The sequence below is a fragment of the Malaclemys terrapin genome, chromosome 6 (genome assembly GCF_027887155.1).
Source record: "Malaclemys terrapin pileata isolate rMalTer1 chromosome 6, rMalTer1.hap1, whole genome shotgun sequence".
NCBI classification, from domain to species: domain Eukaryota; kingdom Metazoa; phylum Chordata; order Testudines; family Emydidae; genus Malaclemys; species Malaclemys terrapin.
In genome coordinates, this window is record NC_071510.1 from 21652920 (window position 1) to 21675084 (window position 22165).

Consider the following 22165-nt stretch of genomic DNA (forward strand, 5'->3'; position numbering starts at 1 on the left):
CAAAAATCATTAAGCTCAGTGGGACATTGCTCCATCAGATCCAGTGGCAAGAACAGCAACTGTTGGGAGGGTGGTTTTGAAGAAGCATGCAACCTTAGAGTTCTGCTCTTGTTCAAGGAGAATGTGATAGAGAGGGGTGGCAGGAGAAGAGGCTGAAATTCTGACCATCTTTGTGGCCAGAGAGAGAGAATTGGTAGGAAATAATTAGTCTCCACAATGGTTGCAGTACATCTGTGTATACATAGCAACTAGTAATATAGCAGCAGCCTTTTGTGTAGTAACGGGCATTTTCAGTAGATCCATGCCTTGTTCTGTAGCAGGATTTTTCTCATTTCAGTGTAATCCATTTTGTGTGTCCTCTTGAAATGCCAAAAACTAATGTTGTGACCTCTGTTTCTGTTCATTCATTAGCATTAAATTTCACATGCACCAGTCCAGTTTCAAGGCAGAGCAAGATCTGGGGATTTACTTGCTTTTTTAGATCTACCATTCCTCTCCAATCTTGAATCAACAAACATAACTAGTTAAAGGTAAGCGGCAAACACTATTGCTTACATAATTTTTTATCAAGAATTTTCAGTGTCTTAAAATTAACAGTTTAACAACCTGCGCTTGCTATCAAACAACAATTAGAATAAGATTTTAGTTTGTAGTAGTATTAGTAGACTAAAAATCTTTCAGAACAATTCTTTTTTTTTTTATTAAAAGGTTGATGTCCCTCTAGCCAGCATATTCTGCAGATTGGTTTATACTTTCCATTCTGTCTCCTAAATGGAGGACTCTTGCATGCTCATAACTGCTAGAAAAACCATGTATTGTTCCTTGTATCTTGCATAGCAGATAACTGGTAACTGAGTGTGTGGCAGTCACTTGATAGTGCGCAATTTAGATTATAAACCAGTTTAAGTTGTCTTTCTCTTCTCTTCTTCTCCTCCCCCTCCCCCCCCAGTTGCTCATATCCTTAGATAGTTTAAAAAAAAAAAAAACTAAACTTTTGGGTGAAATGTTGCATACCTGATCTGGCCAAAAAGTCAACTTTGAGGAGTACATCCTTTTACTGACTTTATTTTTGAACTATGTAAGACGAGGGGAATGTTTTTATTGAAAAATCTATTGTATGTAAATCTCAAATGGCTAAACTGTGAAATTTGGCATATAAATAGTACTTGGCTGTGGATTTACTCCAAGGTAAGATCTTGGTGGGCAAGAGGGGAATTGGTTGGCTAATAAAGCTATTAAGCGGCTGAAATTGTTTGAGTTGCTGAAGATCAAAGATGTTGAAGTCGCCTTTGTAAAAAAGCTGCAGGCTTTCTGCCCAGCCTAAAATGCAGAGGTTTGTGGCTGCTCATAGGTCCGTTTGCGTAGAAGAGGCAATATAGATAGTTGTCCTCTCTCCCCTCCAAAAATGTTTCCTTAAAAGGAACAAGAAAATACTGTGAATAATAGTGGCAAACCCACAAGAGATGCAGAATCCACCTTGTAGAGAAAAAATCACATGTTCTAAGCTTTCACTTAAAAATGAAATCAGTTTTAAAGATACGGCTGTTTCAAAGGGAACAGATGTGCCGTTTGTTGTGTCCAGGCACTGTAGAGAACTATGCAATGGCTGCAATGTGAACTACCATCTTCTCTCACCTCATTCATCTTTGTTACCATTTAGATGCTAACGTTCAGCATGGGCAACTTCTTCTGACTCTCTAAATTAAATGCACAGAACTCTAATGCAAGGTCGAGGTTGCACAGTTTAAAAATCAAAGCTGAGAAACAGGAATGCTTACATTCCTAAAGCAATGTTAACTAGGCCCTATTCCACTTCCTGTGTATCTGTGGTCTAAATTGAATAGAACAAACAAATGCATTAAGCATAATATTCAAGAAAAACAAACAGAAAATGAGTTAATGTTGCTATAGGAACCTTTCCCATTTTCTGACTTTTAAAATTAACTGCAATTTCAGTGTTTCATAAGTAAAAGCAAAAATATAAATGAACCTTTTTGTACCCTTTGGCTGAACATAATCAGGTTAGCCAAAATCATTATGTACCTACATTTTGTGATATTGCCATTGGTTGCTCAGGTGTTAGCACCAAAAACTAGTGACCAGTTAGGAAACCTCTGACTCTGCTAATAGGATTGGCTTGCCCTATGTAAATCTCCTTTCCTCTCTTATGTGAGGACTTATCTACCTGAAAAGTTGCACTGGAGTGACTTTTAAAAACGTACTTTGTTAAACTGGTGCAAAAAGCTGTGGACACTTATTTCAGTGAAAACTAGACTTATTTCAGGTTAATTTAAATTGACAAGGAATAGATTGAAACTGAAGTGACTATACAGTGGCTTGCACAAGTTTAACTACACTGATTTTTCCCCCAACCCCAATCAGACCTTCGGTTAAACTACAACAACTGCTGTATGTAGATATGGCCTTAGATGTTGCTAGTTTGTATTTGCTCTGGCTTCATAGTTAAGCGCAGTAAACTTCATTCAGATGCTCGTTCTATACCTTTATTAATTGGCTTACCCTCAGCACATGATCTAAGTCTGATTGCACAACAGCAAAAGAGATCACCGTAATTTCAATAAACTTGTCTGTACATTATATTCAAAAGCTAGCACTGGTGTTGAACTTCTGAACGCTGTCGAGCGTAATGATACAAATAAGAAAGGAAAGGCTTGTGTGCTGAAGTGCTGAAGATATTGTGCCCAACCCTCTTCTTTTCCAGAAGAGATCTGATTTTTTTTTTTTTTTTTTTTTTTTTAAAAACTAAGTATGGCTTAAAGTGCTAGTAACTCTGCATTTAAATGCAGGGCAAGATGGTAGATCTTTTAGTCTGTCATGCATGGTGTTATTTCTGTGGATTGAAGAACCTTTTTTTTTTTTTTAAAAAGCTCCTATTAAATGAAGTTATACATTGACTTATAAAAGGGGTTATTAAAAAGGGAATTGGGGAATACATACTGGAGTTTCTGACCAGTACTATGCTTGCAGGAAACTGATACTTAATCCAGCAAACAAATGAAAATATTTGATATAGTGATTCAACATGGGTGATCTACTGAGAGAACTTTCACCAGAGAGTTTTGCACAAGATGGGCATGCCCCTGCTTGATCCCCAGTATGGGCAAACAAGCAGTGAAGAAAAATAAAGAGCATTTACCTATATCACTAAATAGTGAGCTTTGGTATGTCTGTGACTGGGGAATCCCCCCACAATTTGACCTAGCCCAGGGAGGGATTGCACTCACTCTTCCAGGAACCAGGAGAAAACTGAACCTGTGGCAAGTGGAGCAGAGGAAGGGGTAATCTAAGTGAAATTGCTCAAAAACAAAAAAGGCTAATAATTAGGGCCCTACCCAATTCACAGTCCGTTTTGGTCAATTTCATGGTTATAGGATTTTAAAAATCATAAATCACATGATTTCAGCTATTTACATCTGAAATTTCATGGTGGTGTAATTGTAGGGATCCTGCCCCAAAAAGGAGTTGGGAGGCGTCACAAGGTTATTGCGTGGGGGGTGGGGGTTGCGGTACTGCTATCCTTACATTTCTGCTGCTGCTGGCAGTGGTGCTGCCTAAAGCTGGAGAGCGGCAGCTGCTGGTTGGGAGCCTACTCTGAAGGCAGAACTGCCACCAGCAGCAGCACAGAAGTCGGGGTGGCATGGTATGATATTGCCACCCTTACTTCTGTGCTGCTACTGGCGGGACACTGCCTTCAGTGCTAGGTGCCTGACCAGCAGCCGCTTCTTTGTCCACCCAGTTCTGAAGACAGCAGCACAGAAGTAAATGTGGCAATACCGTGACCCCCCTGCAACTCCCTTTTGGGTCAGGACCCCCAATTTGAGAAACACTGGTCTCCCCCATGAAATCTATATAGTATAGGGTAAAAGCACACAACACCAGATTTCACAGTCTGCAGTATGGTTTTCATGGGCATGAATCTGGTAGGGGCCTACTAATGATGAACTGCCTGGTGACTGGCTGCAGTAGGTCCTTTCCACCTCCCAATACAAAGCCGTGGAAGGAGAACCGAGCTAAACAAATGGTCAGTGGGCTATTGACATAGCACTAAGGGACTCACAAGCCCTATTCCCTTGACCAGCAGCCCATGTCTCTTATGCCCTATTAGCAGAGGCTTAACCATATGATCCTTTATGGGGAATCTTCTCCATCCACTGGGTCATACATGTGCCTCAGGGTACCTCTAGGTCAGTCTTCCTTCATCCAACTGACTTAAAGTTCTATTACAGACTTCTTGGGAGTCTGATACCTTGCACAGGGATCAAGGGCTTGCCTCTGACTTGATGGAGGCACTGAAGAAGTAGCCTCTTGTGGGAAGTGAAGGGGGCAAAAAAAAAAAGCCCCATCCCTCTCTTAAGATCAGAATTAATCTTTCAAACTCTGACCCAATCCAGGGATCCTATCCACAGTACTTGTTTCAGAGTCTTATTCAGCTGGAATCCAGTGGAACCCAAGCACTTGGCAACACCTTGGATTTCATTTGAAAAAATAAAAAGTAAAAAAAACTGAAACAAGAGCTTATGCTCCTTTCTCCTGGGAGGAATGCCAGCTGTCAAAGTAGGAGGGACAGGAGAATAATGCAGAGAAACCTGTTCCTTCAGGAATACTCAGCCATAAGAAGGCCCAGCAAAACCCAGGGATTGTGTGACAAAGGATGGCTTATTGGACCGCTGATGGACTTCTAGCTCATTAGAGTTGCAATACAGTCATGCGGATTCATGGATTCCCGCTGAAGCACCTGGCATTCGCCACTCTCAGAAGGCAGGATACTGGGATAGATAGACCTTTGTATGGCCAAAGAGGCAACTTCCTCACAAAGTGTTCCTTCTGCTGCATTCACTCACTTTACTTAACTAATCCTTTCATGGGCACACTTTGTTCAACTTCCTACCAAGTATGGGAAAGTCTTGTGGGCTGAGAGTAAGCCTTTAGATAGCCTGGCTGCATTGTTTGTCCCAGATGTGTCTCTAGATGGTTTTTCTCTCAGCCGTGGCTGTGATCAGCGAGCCAGGAATAGCAGTGGCTGTGTTCCTGGAAAGCAGCCATTCAAACAAAGCCGCTCCTGGCAGCCTCGGAATATACTTGAAGAAAACCTTTGGAAAACTGATGGCTGGAATCTTGGAGGGAACTGAACTAAAGCTTACTATCTACGAGACTGTATACAAGGCTCCAAGCCAAACTACAAGGTGAAGCAATCCTCCGGAGGCTGTTCTGTGAGCAATATTGTACCAACACAGCTGAGCAAGATGGAACTACTAAGGGAAAACCTATTCTGGGGAGACTTCTTTGGAAGTCTCCGAATCAAACAACATAAACTCAGTACACTTGCTCAGAATTGGAATCTCAACTGGGTTGCAGGCTCCTTTTCATCAAACAAGTAACAGATGCGTATTCAGTACAAGTAAATGGAATACATATCTGTGGTTTCTTAAAGGACAGTCTCCTCCAGGCACCAATCAAAAACAAGGTCAAAGTGGACACCTGTGGGCAGCTGGCAATACATATACTTCAGGCACATGACTTTTGATGATAAAGACTTTGCTCATAGCTGTCAAAGAGTAATTCATATGTGGGTGCAGGTATCTTCAGAATGAAGACAGAAGCTGACAAAAGCCATATGGAGAATTCTGCTTTCTTCAGAATGCACAGTCCAGTCCCTCCTGACCCTCTTGGTTACGAGGGCTTCCTGTACAGATAATTTCAGATGTCGACTCTGGAGTTTCCACCCACTGAATTTTCTTCCTCTTCACTCCTTTATCTCTGCCCCCCAGCTTGCTGTTGTGACCAATCAAAAATAGTTTTCAGATCACTTCAGTGGTAGATTGAAAAGATCATAGGATGGTCTTCAAATCTTATAACCAGATAAGATCATCCTGAAAGGATGGTGAGCCCATTTGGAGTATTACTGCATTTGAGATCTTTTTACAGAAGACACAGTAACAACTGGTTAGAATTGCAATGTATTAAAGGGCCTGATCGTATCAATACCTTCAACATCAAAGAGAGATGTCCCAGTTATGGCAGGCTTTGTTTGTAAAAGTGACTGGGCCATTGTTTCCGTAGTGGCTTGGGTGCTATTGACACTGATCGAGAAGAACCTGTTTATCTGTACAGTATGCATCAAAGTTGCAAAATAACTGCGTAGTGGATTGGCAAAGCAGACCAGGCAGAATGGGGCACTCACAGATGTTTTGGCACATAACCAGAACATTTCACAAGTCAATAAATCTGTTTCCAGGCACAAAACCGCCAAATGCTGTATCAGTTCAGGGAGTGGTGGCAACAGAGATACTTGCCCAGACCAGATAACCTGTTATGTGCCTTCTGCTATTCCTACTTCTGTGTAAGATTATGCAGAAAATCCAGGAATCAGATGGCTTCTGAAATTCTTGTAGCACCACGCTGTTTTGAAGGATGTAATTAGTGGGCTTAGTAAACATGATCTCAGAATTACCACTGTTCATTTCGTAGAAATCTCCTCTTGGATATAAAGGCTCATCATATAGCCAGACTCTAGCAGACAAAAGCAGGCTGCCTGGAATTTGTGTGAAAGCAATTAAGGTGGATATTTTGGTAGGTAACCTACCACTTGAGTTTCCAGTTAATAGTTGTCAAGAACATACTGTAGAATCTGGTACCTTAAGCAGAGTTGCACTAAGGTCAGCTAAAATACAAATTATCTACTGGCGTGCCTGCAAGTTGGCCTTGCTGTGGGTTTAAATGCACCCAAATTTAAGGTGTGTGCCTTCTCTCTGCAGTGCGCAGAGAACTAAAGCAATTGAGAGATCAAGGTCATTTGGGTTCATCTGGCTGTAGGGGACAACAAGGCTTCAAAGTGTTTTTTGCTGTCTATGTAGATCAGATGTTGTATACAAGGCAGAGACTTGCATTTTCCTTCTGCACTCAGATTACACTCCCAACAAGCAGGAGTAGTCACTTGCAGATATTGAAGTGTATTTCCATGCAAAGTGCCCACCAGGCACATTACTTCAGAGTTGACATCAAGCCTCATCTGGCACAAGTCTGTAAGTGTTGGGTGAGTATTTGATCTGTCGCACACAACCACAGCTGCTACACTTCCTTATTCTACCAGAGGGAGTGTGGGTGCCAGATTCTTTCTTGATTCCCTGCGGAGGCTCCCTTGTGCTTGCTGCTGCCTTCTCCTCACCCTCTGATTCTGAAGAAAATCAAGTTGGGACAAGGCAGTTCTGATCCTGCTATATAGGTTTTTATATGGCACCCATCACTGTGGCTTCTTGGCATCCTAATGGCTGAATATTAGGATGCCTCCTCTCACTAGTTGAGGTCCTTTGAGCTGCTGCCCCTGTTCGGACACTTGTCTTTATTTTGTGGAAGGGAATTTGAAAGGGAATCTGTCTATAATGTGTGTTTGTGTGGGGGAGGAGGTGGCTTTTGGACAGGGTACTCTATTCCATGCTCAAGTCAAGCTTATAACTATCAGTATACTACCAAACCTGTGGAATGTTCCTCCAGTGTTGCACGTTCAGTTCAAGTCTTGATTTTGCCGAGTGCCTACAGAAAGGGACTTTCCTTAAGTTTGACTCTCTCACAGGTCAGGCATCTGCTTGGAGGGGGCATTAGGGGTTCATTGTTTTTTTTTCCCATTGGGACTCCTCTTGTTAGCAGGTTTATGATGCCTCCTGAGACTTTTGCAGTTAGTGTTTTCCCCCTGGCTGTTCTTGAAGCTTAAACCTGGTCTTGCACAGGCTCTTTAAAGCCTTGCGCGCAAAAACCGTCTCTCTCCCAGCTTTCTAGTAAAGTGCCTTTTACCTAGTTTAGGGGATTGGGCAGTTGGCTGCCCTATGCAGAAGATACCCCTTTGTAATTTTCCACAGTGAAAATGCTTCCCCCTCTGTGGCTTAGTTCAATTCCTAAAGTAAATCACTATTTCCATTATGCCAATCTATCTGTCTCTATTCCTCTTGTCCCCAAAGGCATACCTCTCTCACTTTTTTTCTTTGGATGTGTTCTATCCTCACAGAATATAGTCCAGACTACAAGTTTTAGGAACCCTCCACTACTTCAGTGGCCCCAAAACAAAAGGGATGGGGCAGAAGCTTCCTATTTAGTTCTATAAAGTACCTGTACTTGCATTATGGAAGACTACATGCATAGCAGAAGGCCATCATAACCTGGGTATGAGGGAAAGGCTGTCTTGGGCAGAAAGAGTGTCCACTTTTAGACAAGACTTGCCAGCCAAGCAACACGTCTACTTAATGCTCTATTACATTATAGCAAATGGATGCATCACAAATAATTTATCCTCACAACTGATGAATTAAAAGTATTTGTTTTTACTGGTGGTTCTTTGGTTGGGGAGGGAGTGATAGGAATGGAAGAGAACTGAGGAACAGATTAAATGATTTGGCTAAGGTCATTCGGGAGGCATGTGGCATGGCATTGTACTAAACCATCTTACTGTTTAGTTGATGTGACAGCAGGCACAACCTTTTGCCATCGTGTCCAAAGGTTTTATCCAAGAAAGTACTCATCGTGTTGCAATGCACAGTCCAGATGGGGAGGAAGGCTCCTTGCAGGAAGGGGAGATTTTGGTTGTACACTGTCCTCTGTATTGTTGCAAAGCCCACTACTACCTGTGTAACCTGTATACCGCTGTGTGTGTTGGGATTCTCAGTCATGTGTGGGGTTTTTAGACTAATGAGGTTTTGATTAGAGGAGAGGGAGCTGTGATGGGTGCAGAACACCGGGTGTCCATCTGATGGGCAGAACTACCCATATACCCATACTATATTTTGGTTAGCAAAGAGTGTCAGCTTAGATTGGCCCTCTTTACAGAAGGGTAACTTAAGACTGGGCACATGACTTCCTTGCAATAGATCTTCCCCTGACCTTCTCCTTTCTTCCCCCGTCCTTACCCTTTACTGAACTCCTCGGTGGAAAATTGTAGTCATCAAGGAAAAAAAACCAGATGGCTTGATATGACATCAGAAGACATGTATGGGCATTCCTCTGCCCTCTCAATCTGGGTGGTCTCTGCAGGGCAAGGAGTGTGGTTGGTAACCCTATCACACACATGGTGGTGTAGATCCCTCTGTAGCACAAAGCCATTAGTTGCTTTTTCCCCCTTAAGGTCATGTAGACTATACACTGGAGGCAATCCTACTGAGGAAAAACTAGTTAAAATCCCTTTCTGACTGCATGGAATAAAGGTAATGTAAGTCAAGGAACTAGAAAAATGCCCTGTGACTCATTTGACCAAACTCAACCAACTTGGAGTTCAGCTTTGTAAAACTTCATCATTCATACAGCCCTGTCACCACTGAAACTGCTCTTGTATTGTGAACGTTCTGGGAGTAAAGAGACTCATGAGGAAGCAAGTGCTGTCAGTTGCCTTTATTGGGAGTTCTGAAAGGTGGTTTTGTTGAAGGTTGGGACAGTGCAGCTGGTGTGCACCAGATGTCCTGTACGAGTCTACAGACAGAATTGGTGCATGTGTTCAGACCAGGTAGTTCCACACATCATAGCAAGTTTGCCTGGTATCTGGTGTGAAGCCAGCATCTGTAGTGAAGCTATGCAGAGCTGCTGTTGTTGACCTGGCTGGGTGGGTGGGCAGGGAGGAGTGGTTGAATGGTTCTTAGGTTCTCTTCTTCATCCTTCTTGATATTTTTCTTAAGAAAAGGGGATAGGCAAGAACCCAAGTATAGGCAGGAACTCCTGGCAAAAAGCTGGGTGGTCAACTTCAGGCTCTTCCAGGGGCATTCTAATGTCTTACACCTTGTTTAAACACAAGTTTGTATTGGGTTTTAACTAAATTAGTTTAAAAACTGGTGAAACCTGTGGTGGAATTGGAGAAAATGACTTAAGCTAAGTTTTGATATCGGGTACTTTGAAACAGACCTGAAGAATGTGTCCACCCACTCATGATTGCACTGATCTAACTGATCCAGTTTTCTACACCAAATTAGTTTTTAAATGGTACAATTTTCTGGTTTTAACAGGCCTAAATCTCCCCATCCTTCTATGATATCAATTTGCTGCGTTCCCAGTTTTCTTGATGGTGACACTACCTGCATTTAGTGAGCCTGTAGTATAATAGGTTGGTTATAACATTGTCAAATGGTAATGCCATGGGAGTGTTTAACCTTCCATAGTTAGCTCAGCCTCGCCTGCTTTTTTGTCTTAGGACTCACAGTATTGAGCCTCTGCCAGTAGGGGGACACAACTATGTAGGAAAACAAAACACTCCAGTCAGGTTTTATAAACCAGATTTACTTTTGGTGATGGCATCTGTGTTGCATCACTTCCTTCCACTTCCACTTCAGACATATAATACTTCAGAGGTGACACACTTTTTTTTAATACAAAAACAGCTTACCAGTAAGCACACTGCACCAGTTGTAACCTATTTATATAATCCCTGCCTTATTAAATGATTTGCCTTTAGTCTCTCTTGTAATGGTATCATTTTAGGCAGCTCAGTAGGATTCATATCCAGAGACCTGATAAAAGACTATGCCAAGTGTAAACCTATGCAGCATGTTTCTTGTTAACTTATAAAATATGTCCATGCAAGATTGGCCAGTGGAACAAAATATTAAAACCAAGGAGACCTACCTGGTAATGCTAAACAGGATTTATTTTAACTTCCTGAAAAGCACAACAAACTTGGGGGGGAATGGGGGGAGGCCTTAGGTCAGTGTTTTGCAACTAGTGGCACACACCCCAGTAGGCTCACGGAAGGTAATTGAGTGGAGGTGGGAGAATGGGATTGTGAGGCAAAGCAAAGAAAATCCTTCTCTTCCTCTTCTCTTCCCCCCTCCCCCCCCGCACACCTTATACATGCTTAACTTTGAAGGATAAGTGTTCTGTTAACCTCTTGAAACTAAGATTTTTAGAGGCTTGTTATCTTTGGCTTACAGTACAGGTAAGGGGAGGTTACAAAAAAATACTCTTGTAAGAAGGGAGTGCCAACTTGAAACGATTGAGAAACACTGCTCCCTAGTGGAAAAACCTTACTGTAATTGTGTGTGTGTGTGTGTGTGTGGGGGGGGGTAGTTAGGCAATGTAAAACTCTTAAAATTGTTTTAGAACTGCTAGGCAATGACAGTTTGTAGTCCTTGGCCTCCCTATACCGTAATGCTGATGCAGCATTTTGGAAAGCATGCCATCCCTTGTGAGTGGAATGAACACATTGCAGGAATGGCCTCTAATACCTTTTTGAAAAGAAGGATCCTGAAATGCACTTCCAGTACATTCCAACTAATGGCCTGTCTATGTGCATTCTAATGAACTGTTTCGTCTCAGCTGTGTAGACAATGCCAAACTGTCAGTGTGTTGCAATAGTTTCAGTCCTGTAAAGACTACAGTTGAGTTTTAAGAAGCCAATTAAGATTAATCTAAATAAACGAATGAGGATTGTCTAAATCCTCTATCTTTGAAAGTCTCAAGGTAGGGTTTTAACATTTTTTTGTAATGCGGCCGTTAGGCAGTTTGTAGTTGCTATCATACTCTGTCTCTAAACCCTTAATCTTAAAGTGAGTATTGTAATTGCAGACTAATAAAATAGAGCTAGTAATTTATTGTGTGTTTATATTATACCTTTCAAAACTGTCTTGGATAAGACAGGTATGGTGATAACAGGAATATAAGCTACAATAGGAGGGCTTAGCAAACCCCACTTACCTGTTCAGCCAGGGTGAGTAGAAACCTTACCCTGCATTAGTGGCCCAAACTGGGCCAGGGATCTGCTGCCTCCTTCACTGGAGAGGAAGGAGGAAAGAAAGAGTGGCCCCTGAGCAACTTGCTCCTCTTCAGGAGGGGAGGAAGGAGACAGAGCAGAGTGGAAGTTGGGATCAGGGAAACTGGTGCTTTTTCTTTAAGGGATGGGAAGAAAGAAGCAGGGAATCTAGAACCAGTGCTGCTTTACCCAGAAGAGTGAGGAGCAGAGCAGCCTGTATGGAGAACCGTTTCTGGGAGGTCAAGGGCCTTCTGTTTGTCCGTTACCTTTGCAAAGAAGTTGGTGGGGCCTGGTACTAATTTCTTGGGAGGAGTATGGAGCAGGAAGGAAGGGAGAGGCCAGAATTTACTTAAGAAGGAGCCTAGAACTTATTAAACTAGTGTTGGAATTTGTGTGGCAGAACTGACTTTCTTTGTGGTAGACAGAACTGATTGTGTGTGGACAGATTGTGATTGGACATAAGTGAGGGGACAGTGAAGTGCCCCATTGTAAGCAGGGCTGGCTCCAGGGTTTTGGCCGCCCCAAGCAGCCAAAACAAACAAACAAAAAAGCCGCGATCGCTATCTAAAAAAAGCCACGATCGTGATTTGCGGTGGCAATTCGGTGGGAGGTCCTTCACTCCCAGGCGAAGTGAGGGACCGTCTGCCAAATTGCTGCTGAATACCTGGACCTGCCGCCCCTCTCCGGAGCGGCCACCCCAAGCACCTGCTTGAGAAGCTGGTGCCTGGAGCCGGCCCTGATTGTAAGCAATGTCTCGCCTGGAGAGAGCCGCCCCGGTTGTGCAGGCTAAGTACACTTCAGTCGGGCTGGTAGACTTAGTTCTCAGCTGAGTATGTACTGAGGGAGCTTTACAAGACCCGAGAGAGAAGCATCTTGCATAGGAAAAGCTGTTAAAACAAAATTCTCTGCATAACTTACTAGCTGTTTAACCTTCCTACTATCCAGTGTTACGAACAGATATTAATCTGACCCCCTGGTATTTCAGCTGTCTAGCTGGGGTTAACCCCAAACTATCACCCTTAGTATTGTTAAGTCATGTAAGCTTAAGGCTCTAGGCTTAAAAGCTTGTCCCAGTTCTTTATAAAAACCTTACAGTCCAGTGAGTTGTAACAACCATCTCCTAGTATCAGAGGGGTAGTCGTGTTAGTCTGAATCTGTAAAAAGCAACAGAGGGTCCTGTGGCACCTTTAAGACTAACAGAAGTATTGGGAGCATAAGCTTTCGTGGGTAAGAACCTCACTTCTTGCATCTGAAGAAGTGAGGTTCTTACCCATGAAAGCTTGTTAGTTAGCTTAGCTAACACCTTATGTTAGGGGTTAGTCTGAATCTGTAAAAAGCAAGAGGGTCCTATGGCTCCCAATACTTCTGTTAGTCTTAAAGGTGCCACAGGACCCTCTGTAACCATCTCCTAGTTTAATAAAAACACCTCAGTTCAAGGTCAGCCTCCCAAATGAACCATGATGGCTTCACTGGTTTATTAAAGAAAATGGCATTTGGAATACATCTTTTCCTAGTGAGGTCTCAGTAATCTTCATGGCTTTCCTGCTAAAACCATACTTCATCACAATAGCTATGTGCCATACATTTTTTTTCTTTTCCTTGAGCTGTATAGCTCTTCTTTGATTAGGAAGTGCTTATGATTTATTGTGCTGTGGGGGTGTAGCTGGAGTATAGCTCCTCACCAGCTAATCAACATTTCTCTTCCTCTTCACATTCTGAAATGTCTCTTGCTAGATTCATCTTGTTCTGCTCTGAAAGCTTGCGGTGTTACTAGCAGTCTCCTGCACTAATACATCTCTGGGGTTTGCACGAAGCTCTCATCCCCATTCTCTTCTTTGTCCTCGTGAATACAATGTTATAAATAAATCTCTTCCTAAAAATAAAATGGTTTCATTTAGCACCCACATTGCTCATGAGACTATGCTAATTACAAAACTTGTACCCTCAGTTATATGCATTAGACCAGTGGTTCTCAACCAGGGATCTGGAACCCCCTGGGGGGCTGTGAGCAGGTTTCAGGGGGTCTGCTAAGCAAGGTTGGCATTAGACTCACTGCGGCCCAGGGCAGAAAGCTGAAGCCCCACTGCATAGGGCAGAAAGCTGAAGCCCCACTGCATAGGGCAGAAAGCTGAAGCCCCACTGCATGGGGCTGAAACCCAGGGCCCCAAGCCTCCTCATCCAGGGGTGAAGCTAAAACCTAGGCAACTTTATCTTTGTGGGTCCCCCTTGTGGCATGGGGCCCTGGGCAATTGCCCTGCTTGCTTCCCACGAATGTGTGCCCAGGCTTTTATATGCAGAAAAACAGTTGTGACACAGGTGGGCTGTGGAGGTTTTTATTGCATGTGGGGGTGGGGGGGCGGGGCTCAGAAAGAAAAGTTGAGAAACCCCTACATTAGACCATATCTGGTTTGGGGAGGTGAATGGGAAGTATAGGGACTTAAACATAGTTCTGTTCACCTGACGACTGCTGCTGTCAATAAGGAAATGACTTTGGAGACAGGATTCAAAAAAATTTCTCCTATGTGTAGTTAAGTTCCTCGAAAGCTAGATGCGGTGACTATGCAGAGTCTTTGCAGCATGCTGACTCTAAGGTCTGCCAATGCATCCGTTATTTTTCCAACTTTGCTTACATACGCCTGTTTAGGGATGTGATTTGAATCTATATTTAAAACTCACACCCATACTAATATCCAGCGGCGGCTCCAGGCACCAGTGCTCCAAGCATGTGCCTGGGGCAGCAAGCCGCGGGGGGCGCCCTGCTGGTTCCTGCGAGGGCGGCTGTCAGGCAGCCTTCAGCGGCATGCCTGTGGGAGGTCTGCCAGTCCCGCAGATTTTGGCGGCAATTCGGCGGCGGGTACGCCGAAGCCGCGGGACCGGCGGATCTCCCGCAGGCATACCGCCAAATCCGCGGGATCGGGGACCTCCTGCAGGCATGCCACCGAAGGCAGCCTGCCTGCCGTGCTTTGGGCGACAAAAAAGCTAGAGCCGCTCCTGCTAATATCTACATGGGCTGATATCTGCAGAGATTCCCAGAAATTGTCAATTGGCCATTACCTCATGGATGTGACTAGTAATGTAAGCTCTGTTCCTCTCTCCAGCTCCCTTCCTCGTTACTAGCACCCCTGTTTGTTCTTTCAGATATGCAAACCATTAGTTATGTGATGACTCGAAACACTAGAATTGTCACATTTCTGCTTCACTTTAGTGGCTGTTGTGTACAATATTTTGTATTTCAGACGTGTTTAAAAAAAATCCTGGAATCTTACTCCTGGGGCCTGAAGATGTCAGATTACCAGCTCTGTAGACTGACCTTTTCAGTCTATCCACAGAATAGATGCAGTGCAGGCAAAAGGATTTTACTTTTTATTTTCTCCTCTCTGCAATGTGGCCTATGTGGGATAGAGTTTCTGGTCATGTTCAACTTGAATTAAATGATAGTTCCTGGTCATGCTTCAGCTGAATTGGCAACACTTTGTGCCCCAGGGCACACTTTTGTGAAGTGTCTATGTTAACACTTACAAAGATTGCAGGCAGTCATGGTAACTCGAGCTAACAATCAGTTAATTCAAGTAATATGACCAACTCTAGTCTGGATAAAGCCTCCTTCAGTATGTTTGCAGCAGAGATTGAGGCTGAAAACTTCCTCCGTGATGTCATCCCTACCTTGTCTGGGCATTGGGAAGGTAAAGGAATGGTTGAGGTGCTTGGAGACTGCAGAACAGGAAGGAGGTGTTGACACTGAAGAACCTAGGTAGAGCATTGAACAGTCGGTGTGAATAGATTGAACTCAAAGGGGCAAAAACCCTTTGTTTTTACATGAAACATCCACATTACTGCTACGTTAAAGAGATGTCAGCAGAATCTACAGTATTGGATGAAGAATATACAGGTAGGATTTAGAATCTGAAAAGAACAGTTGGGTGGTGGCTAATAATGTGGTGGATTTGTTGCTTAATATTAAGGGTGATTCTCCCCCTCCACCCCAATGATCTGAGTGTACAACATAGCCTTGCTAATTCAGGCTCCGTTTCAATTATTCTTCCCTATCCAAAAACTAGTCTTAACTATTCCTTCCAATGAAGAATCGCTTTCTGAAGTTTCAGTAAAAGCATGACACATCTTGTCGGTCTCCTGGTGCTGAGAAGCTGTCATAAACAGCCTTAAGGCTGTAGGTTGTGTGTCGTACAAATGTCGGAACAGAATACTGTGTGTTTAGACCAACTTGATATACCAAAGGTTCTGATCTTTACATGGAACTTTGAAGCACAAGCACTTGATATCTTAGGATTCCTGGTTTAAGTCTGCATTAACTTATCCCACAGAAAGGAGCCTCCCTGAAGGAAAGGGAAGAAAATTTCCACTACAGTGTTAAGAGGGTCCCGTTTAAAGAGCAGTCTTGCTTTCACTTTAGGATGTCATTTTTGTATTCTGACTCTGCTGGAAACAAATGCAGAACTCTAAAAGCTATAGGAGGAGATATTGCTCATCAGAAAAAACACAGTACTCCTCTTTCTAGCACCAACTGAATACTTAAGTTCTGAACAGACTTCTCAGAATACTCTTCTGTTTTGGGTTGTGTATGTAATTATATTCCACCCTTTCTAGGCTGCAGAGTGGGGAGTTGTATGGTAATCCAATGACTATAAATTAGGGGGTGCTTGCTAATAATTGTAACTGTGTTTTCCCTGAGATGTGTACTCTCAAATCACACAAATTTATCTCCCCTGTATGGATGGGGAGAACCACTAGAGTGGCTAACCAAGTAGAAAATCAGCTGGTAGTTGGGAATAAATCCCCAAATTTCCTATTTCTTTGAGCCTGCGCTCTTAAACACAGTTGCCCATGAGACCTATATTTTCCTCTTCGAAAGGATCTTGATCAAGTTTAATTTTGCTGGCACAGTTGCTAGGTCTGGGGCCAATGGCAACACCACACTTCAGCATGGTTGAAAACAGTGAGGTTTTAGGTCCGGAGCAACAATGAACATGCACACAAAGTCCTCTCATTTAATAATTGGCGTGGGGAAAAACAAATCCTGTCAAACCAACCTAATAGCTTCTTTGACAGAGAATAAGCCTGGTGGGATAGGAGGGAAGCAGTAGATGTGTACATCTAGAGTTTAGTAAACTAGGGAAATACAACCTAGATGGAGCTACTATAAGGTGAGTACATAACTAACCTGTCGAAGAGTTTTCCAAACAAGTTATCAGTGGTTCACAGTCAAGCTGGAAGGGTGTATTGAGTGAGGTCCTGCAGGGATTGGTCCTGAGTGTGGTTCTGTTCAATATCTTCATAAATGATTTAGACAATAGCATAGAGACTACACTTATAAAGATTGCAGACGATATCAAACTGGGAGGGGTTGCAAGTGCTTTAGCGGATAGGATTAAAATTCAAAATGATCTCAAGAAATGGCCTGAAATAAATAGGATGAAATTCATTAAGGACAAATGCGAAGTGCTCCACTTAGGAAGGAACAAACAGTTGCTTACATAAAAAATGGAAACCTGTCTAGAAAGGAGTACTGAGGAAAAGGATCTGGGGATTATAGTGGATCGCAAGTTAAATAAGTCAACAGTGTGACACTGTTGCTTTTTTTTTTCCCCCCCGCAAATATCATTCTGGGATGTAATACTAGGAGTGTTGTAAGCAAGACACAAGAGGTAATTCTTCTACTCTACTCCATGCTGATAAGCCTTCAACTGGAGTGTTGTGTCCAGTTCAGGGCACCACATTTTAGGAAAGATGTGGAGCAATTAGAGACAGTCCAGAGGAGAGCAACAAAAAATGATTAAAGGTCTAGAAAACTTCACCTATGAGCAAAAATGGAAAAGATTGGGTTTGTGCAGTCTGGAGAAAAGATTGAGAGGGGACATGTTTTTTCAAGTAAACAAAAGGTGGTTACATGGAGGAGGGTGAAGAATTGTTCTCATTAACCTCTAAGGATAGGACAAGAAGCAGTAGGAAAAGCTTCCTTACTCCCACGGTGGTTAAGCACTGGAATAAATTGTCTAGGGGAGGTTGTGGAATATCCATCATTGGAGGTTTTTAAGAACTGGTTAGACAAACACCTGTCAGGAATAATCTAGTTATTACATAGTCTTGCCTTGAATGCAGGGGACTGGACTAGATGACCTCTTCTGGTCCCTTCTAATCTTACACTTATGTAATAACAAACATTCTTAAATCATACTTTTTACCTGCAGTGTGGTATGATAAAACTTGCTTTTCTGTATGCAGAGTAACTTAAGAATCTTGTTCAAGTTTTTAACATTATGAAAGCATGGCAAAAAAGGCCAAATGGGCACTAGAACCTTTGCATTGGCTGGTGATGTCAACTTACTTTTTAGTACTAATACAGCATTAGAGGCATGCAACAGAGTCCATTGGGTAGATGTCCTGTGACTGTTTGACCAGTAAGTAGGAGACAGTCTTTGGAGTTAGAGCCACTTGTATGTTGTCATGTGGTTGTCTTATTCTAGCTGCAACTAAGCAGTCTTTGTCTGATTAACCTTCAAGAGCACTGCAACACTTCACATTTTGAAAACACTACAATCAGTCCACAACATGTTAGATAAACATTATTTCTATTTTACAAATGAAGGAAAAGGCAGAGGTCAGGTGATTTGCCTAAAGTTAAACAGCATGCCGGTGCCAGGACTAGCATCCTGGAGTTCAACTCCCAATCCACAAGAGCTTGCTGCCTAGTAAATTCCATTGTGTTTCTGTGCTGCACATTTTGACAAGGCGATAGGGGAATGATATGAGAGGGACAGAAACAAGCTGATGGTTATTTATCACCTTATTATCTTCTAGTTTGCAAATTGCTTGCTTGATGATTTCCTCCATTATCTTTCTTTGTACAGAAGTTACGCTGACTGGTCTGTAATTTCCTGGGTTGTCCTTATTCCCCTTCTTATAGCTTGGCACTATATTTGTCCTCTTCCAGTCCTCTGGAATGTCTCCTGTCTTCCATGAGTTTTTGAAGATCGCTAATAGTTCATCATCTCAGTCAGCTCCTTGAGTATTCTAGGATGTATTTCATCAGGCCCTGGTGACTTGAAGCTTTCTAACTTGTCTAAGTAATTTTTAGATTGTTCTTTTCCTATTTTACCCTCAGATCTTACCACCTCTTCACTGGCGTTGACTATATTAGACATCCAGTCACTACTAACCTTTTTGTTGAGAACTGAAACCGTCATCTAGCACTTCTGACATTTCCACATTTGTTTCCCATGGGATCTTACCTACCAACTCAGTTTGCTAAAGTCTGCCTTATTGAAATCCATTATCTTTGTTCTGCTGTTTTCCCTCCTACCATTCCTTAATCGTGAACTCTGTCATGTCATTGTCACTTTTACCCAACCTGCCTTCCACTTTCAAATTCTCAACTAGTTCCTCCTTTGTCAAAATCAAATCGAGAACAGCCTCTTCCCTGGTTGCTTTCTCCACCTTCTGGAATGGTTAGTTGATGATCCCTATGTAAATGTGCACAGACTTAAATTTAATGTAGATTAACTCTTCCAGCGTGTTTTCCATGAGTGTTTTCCTCAGCTATCTTTCTAAAACTTAGAATAAGCATGAAATGTTTTCATTACTCTTCAGTCACTTTAGGATATAAGCGCATGAAAATGAGATCTTTCTTGAATTAATCGGCTGTTGCTGCTCTATCCTAGTTTGTTGCAGTCACTTCACAAACCACCAGCTCTGATGCTAGAACTTCAAGCTACAACCTGTAAATTAGGTCTGGGCCCTTTTCTGGCTGATGAAGGTGAATGCCTCCTTTAAGGAGGAGGACAAGATCTCGTCTCTCTGAGAAGTAATTTACACTGGCTCAAAATCACTTCCTTGCTGATAAACTTGTTGACTTTTGCCAACAAGTGGTGCTTAAGGAACTCTAGCAATAACTGGAGTCCCCTATTTCTCACTCCAGCCAAATATGGCCTTTTGTGACTTGGTTGTGCTGCAGCTATTACATTGGTGGTGTTTGCTGAACGACCTAGTGAGGGATGGATGATTGGGTATTCTTGCTGTGATTCCCTTAAATCGTCAGGTACCTTCAATGCCCTAGGCCAGTGGTGGGAGCTGTGGGAAGCGGCGCAGGCCACAGGTTGCCCATGGGCTGGGAATGGTGAACCATGGCCACTGGGAGCTGCGGGGGGCCGTGCCTGTGGACGGTCAATGTCAGCAAAATTTCTTGTGGCCTGCGATCCGCTTACCCTGATGGGCCACTGCCCTAGGCCATAAGGCGATGGTGGCATAATTGGAGATACTAGCCAAGGTATTTGGAACCGCTTTGGAGTAAGTCCTTAGGGTGTAATATTGGACAGTTGCTCATCTTTGAGAACTCTCGTATGCTGGGTTCTGTTACTTCTGCTGTTCAGTGTGTAATCTTAGGCGGATTAGTGACTCTGTGCTGTGCACTGTTGAGCTCTTGCTTCCTTCAGCCTGGCTGGTACAGATAGGCAATGGGTAAGTTGTTCAGTGGAGACTGGTGCTTAGTGCAGGGCTATCTAAGAATGGATAAGATAAGAAAAAATGCTTTAAAGTAGATTGGGGGAGTTTGCTTGTTGTTACAGAGGTGTGCCACCTGGGGGATCTCTTGCACACTCAAGCAGTCAAGGATCCAGCTGACAAACATAATTTAGGGCTTCTTTCTAGGGGACGTTAACTGGGTCAGCTATTCCAGCATAACTCCCCTGTGCAATACTATATTCTGGAATAAGTGACTTTTAAAGCAGAGTAATTTATTCCAGAATGAGGTCGCTTACTCTCTTCTGGAATATCAACACACGGTAGTTATGGGATAGCTGTGGTCAATTTCCCCTTTTGTAGACGAGGCCTAGGGTGACTTTCAATCTGTGCTTGGCTTGAAGGCTCTGACTTCTGCTTTTGGATGCAGGCCTTTGCATAGCTCTCCTTGATTTGAGTTACTGCACTTTGCTCTTCACTTCTAGCATCTTTTGCAGAACGCAGAGTTTCTTGCTTCTCATCAAGATCACATTACACCGTGCTCTGCTCTGGCTGCTTGTTTGCATGCAATACTATGTGTATGACGTATAGAGACCAAAAACCACTTTGGAATCTTGCTGTGATGGTGAACATCTGGGTGGCTGTGTGTATAACAAGGAAAGATCAGATGAGGCGCTTGTTTGGACAGCTCCTAGGTATAAATGGGAGTGCTGCTGACTGGGGAGGGGAGGGACCCTAGAATTGTAGCTGTCTTCTCTAGTGGCTTTCTCCTGGCATCCTCTGACTGGCTTTGAGAGCATCCTGCAAGTTACCTTTTTTAAAACCTTAAGAAGGGGACACTTTTAAGGAGTAGCAAAGGTGTAAAATTAGGTGAATCCTGTTGATTCTGTCCCTTAAAAAAAATCCTAGTTCAGGGCATCAGCCAGCCACTGATGATAAACAGGGCTCAGGGAAAATAAAAACTCCCCCAATGGGGGGGGTGGAAGGGTTTCTTTATTTACAGCTTTTTCTGAGGCATCTGGTGCTGGTTGCTCTGACACAGAACACTAGAGTAAATGTATTACTGGTTTGATTTCGTATATGCTAGCTTTTATTGTAGAAGTACCTACAACAATTGACATTAAAAGCAATCTTGTCAAACATGCATGTAACATATGAAGCACTGTATGTGTGTGTGTGTGTATATATATATTTACAGATGATAAAAAATTATTCAAGATCATAAAGTCCAAAGCAGACTGCAACGAGGTGCAAAGGGATCTCTTAAAACTCTGACTGAGCAACAAAATGGCAGACTAAATTCAGTGTTGATCCAAAGTAATGCACATGGGAAAACATCCCAACTATACCTACAAAATGTTGGAGTCTAAATTGCAGTTATCACTCAGATCTTGGAGTAATTGGGGATAGTTCTCTGAAAACATCCACGCATTGAGCAGTGGTAGTCAAACTAATGGTGTTAGGAACCATTAGGAAAGGGAGAGAAAATATCATAATGGCACTATATAAATCCCTAGTACTCCCACACCTTGAATACGGGGTGCAGTTTTGGTTGCCCCCTCTCAAAAAAAGACCTATTGGACTTTGGAAAAAGTACAGTGAAGGTCAATAAAAATGATTAGGGTTTTGGAACAGCTTCCATATGAGGAGAGATTAAAAAGACTTGGACTTTTCAGCTTAGAAAAGAGACCACTAAGAGGGGATATGGGTGAGGTCTATAAAATCATAGATGGTGGGAAGACCGTGAATAGGGAAGAGTTATTACCCTTTCACATAACACACGAACTGGAGGGGCACCCAATGACATTAAGAGGCAGCTGGTCTTAAAACAAATGTAAGGAAGTACTTCACACAACACACGGTTATCCTGTGGAACTTACTGCCAGGAGATGTTGTGAAGGTCAAAAGTATAACTGAGTTCATGGAAGATAGGTCCATCAATGGCTATTAACCAAG

General features: G+C 42.8%; 1 protein-coding gene across 10 annotated transcripts in view; it reads left to right on the forward strand.

Moving 5' to 3' along the window:
- ELAVL2 (ELAV like RNA binding protein 2) overlaps nt 1–22165 on the forward strand; it is a 143301-nt gene that overhangs the window by 13451 nt on the left and 107685 nt on the right. For 7 of the 10 annotated variants that reach the window (XM_054033242.1, XM_054033245.1, XM_054033249.1 and 4 more), the window contains exon 2: nt 412–530. The exons of the other annotated variants lie outside the window; for them this stretch is intronic. The gene's annotated coding sequence lies outside the window, so the exon portion shown is untranslated. The remainder of the gene's footprint in view (nt 1–411; nt 531–22165) is intronic. 10 annotated transcript variants of the gene reach the window in all.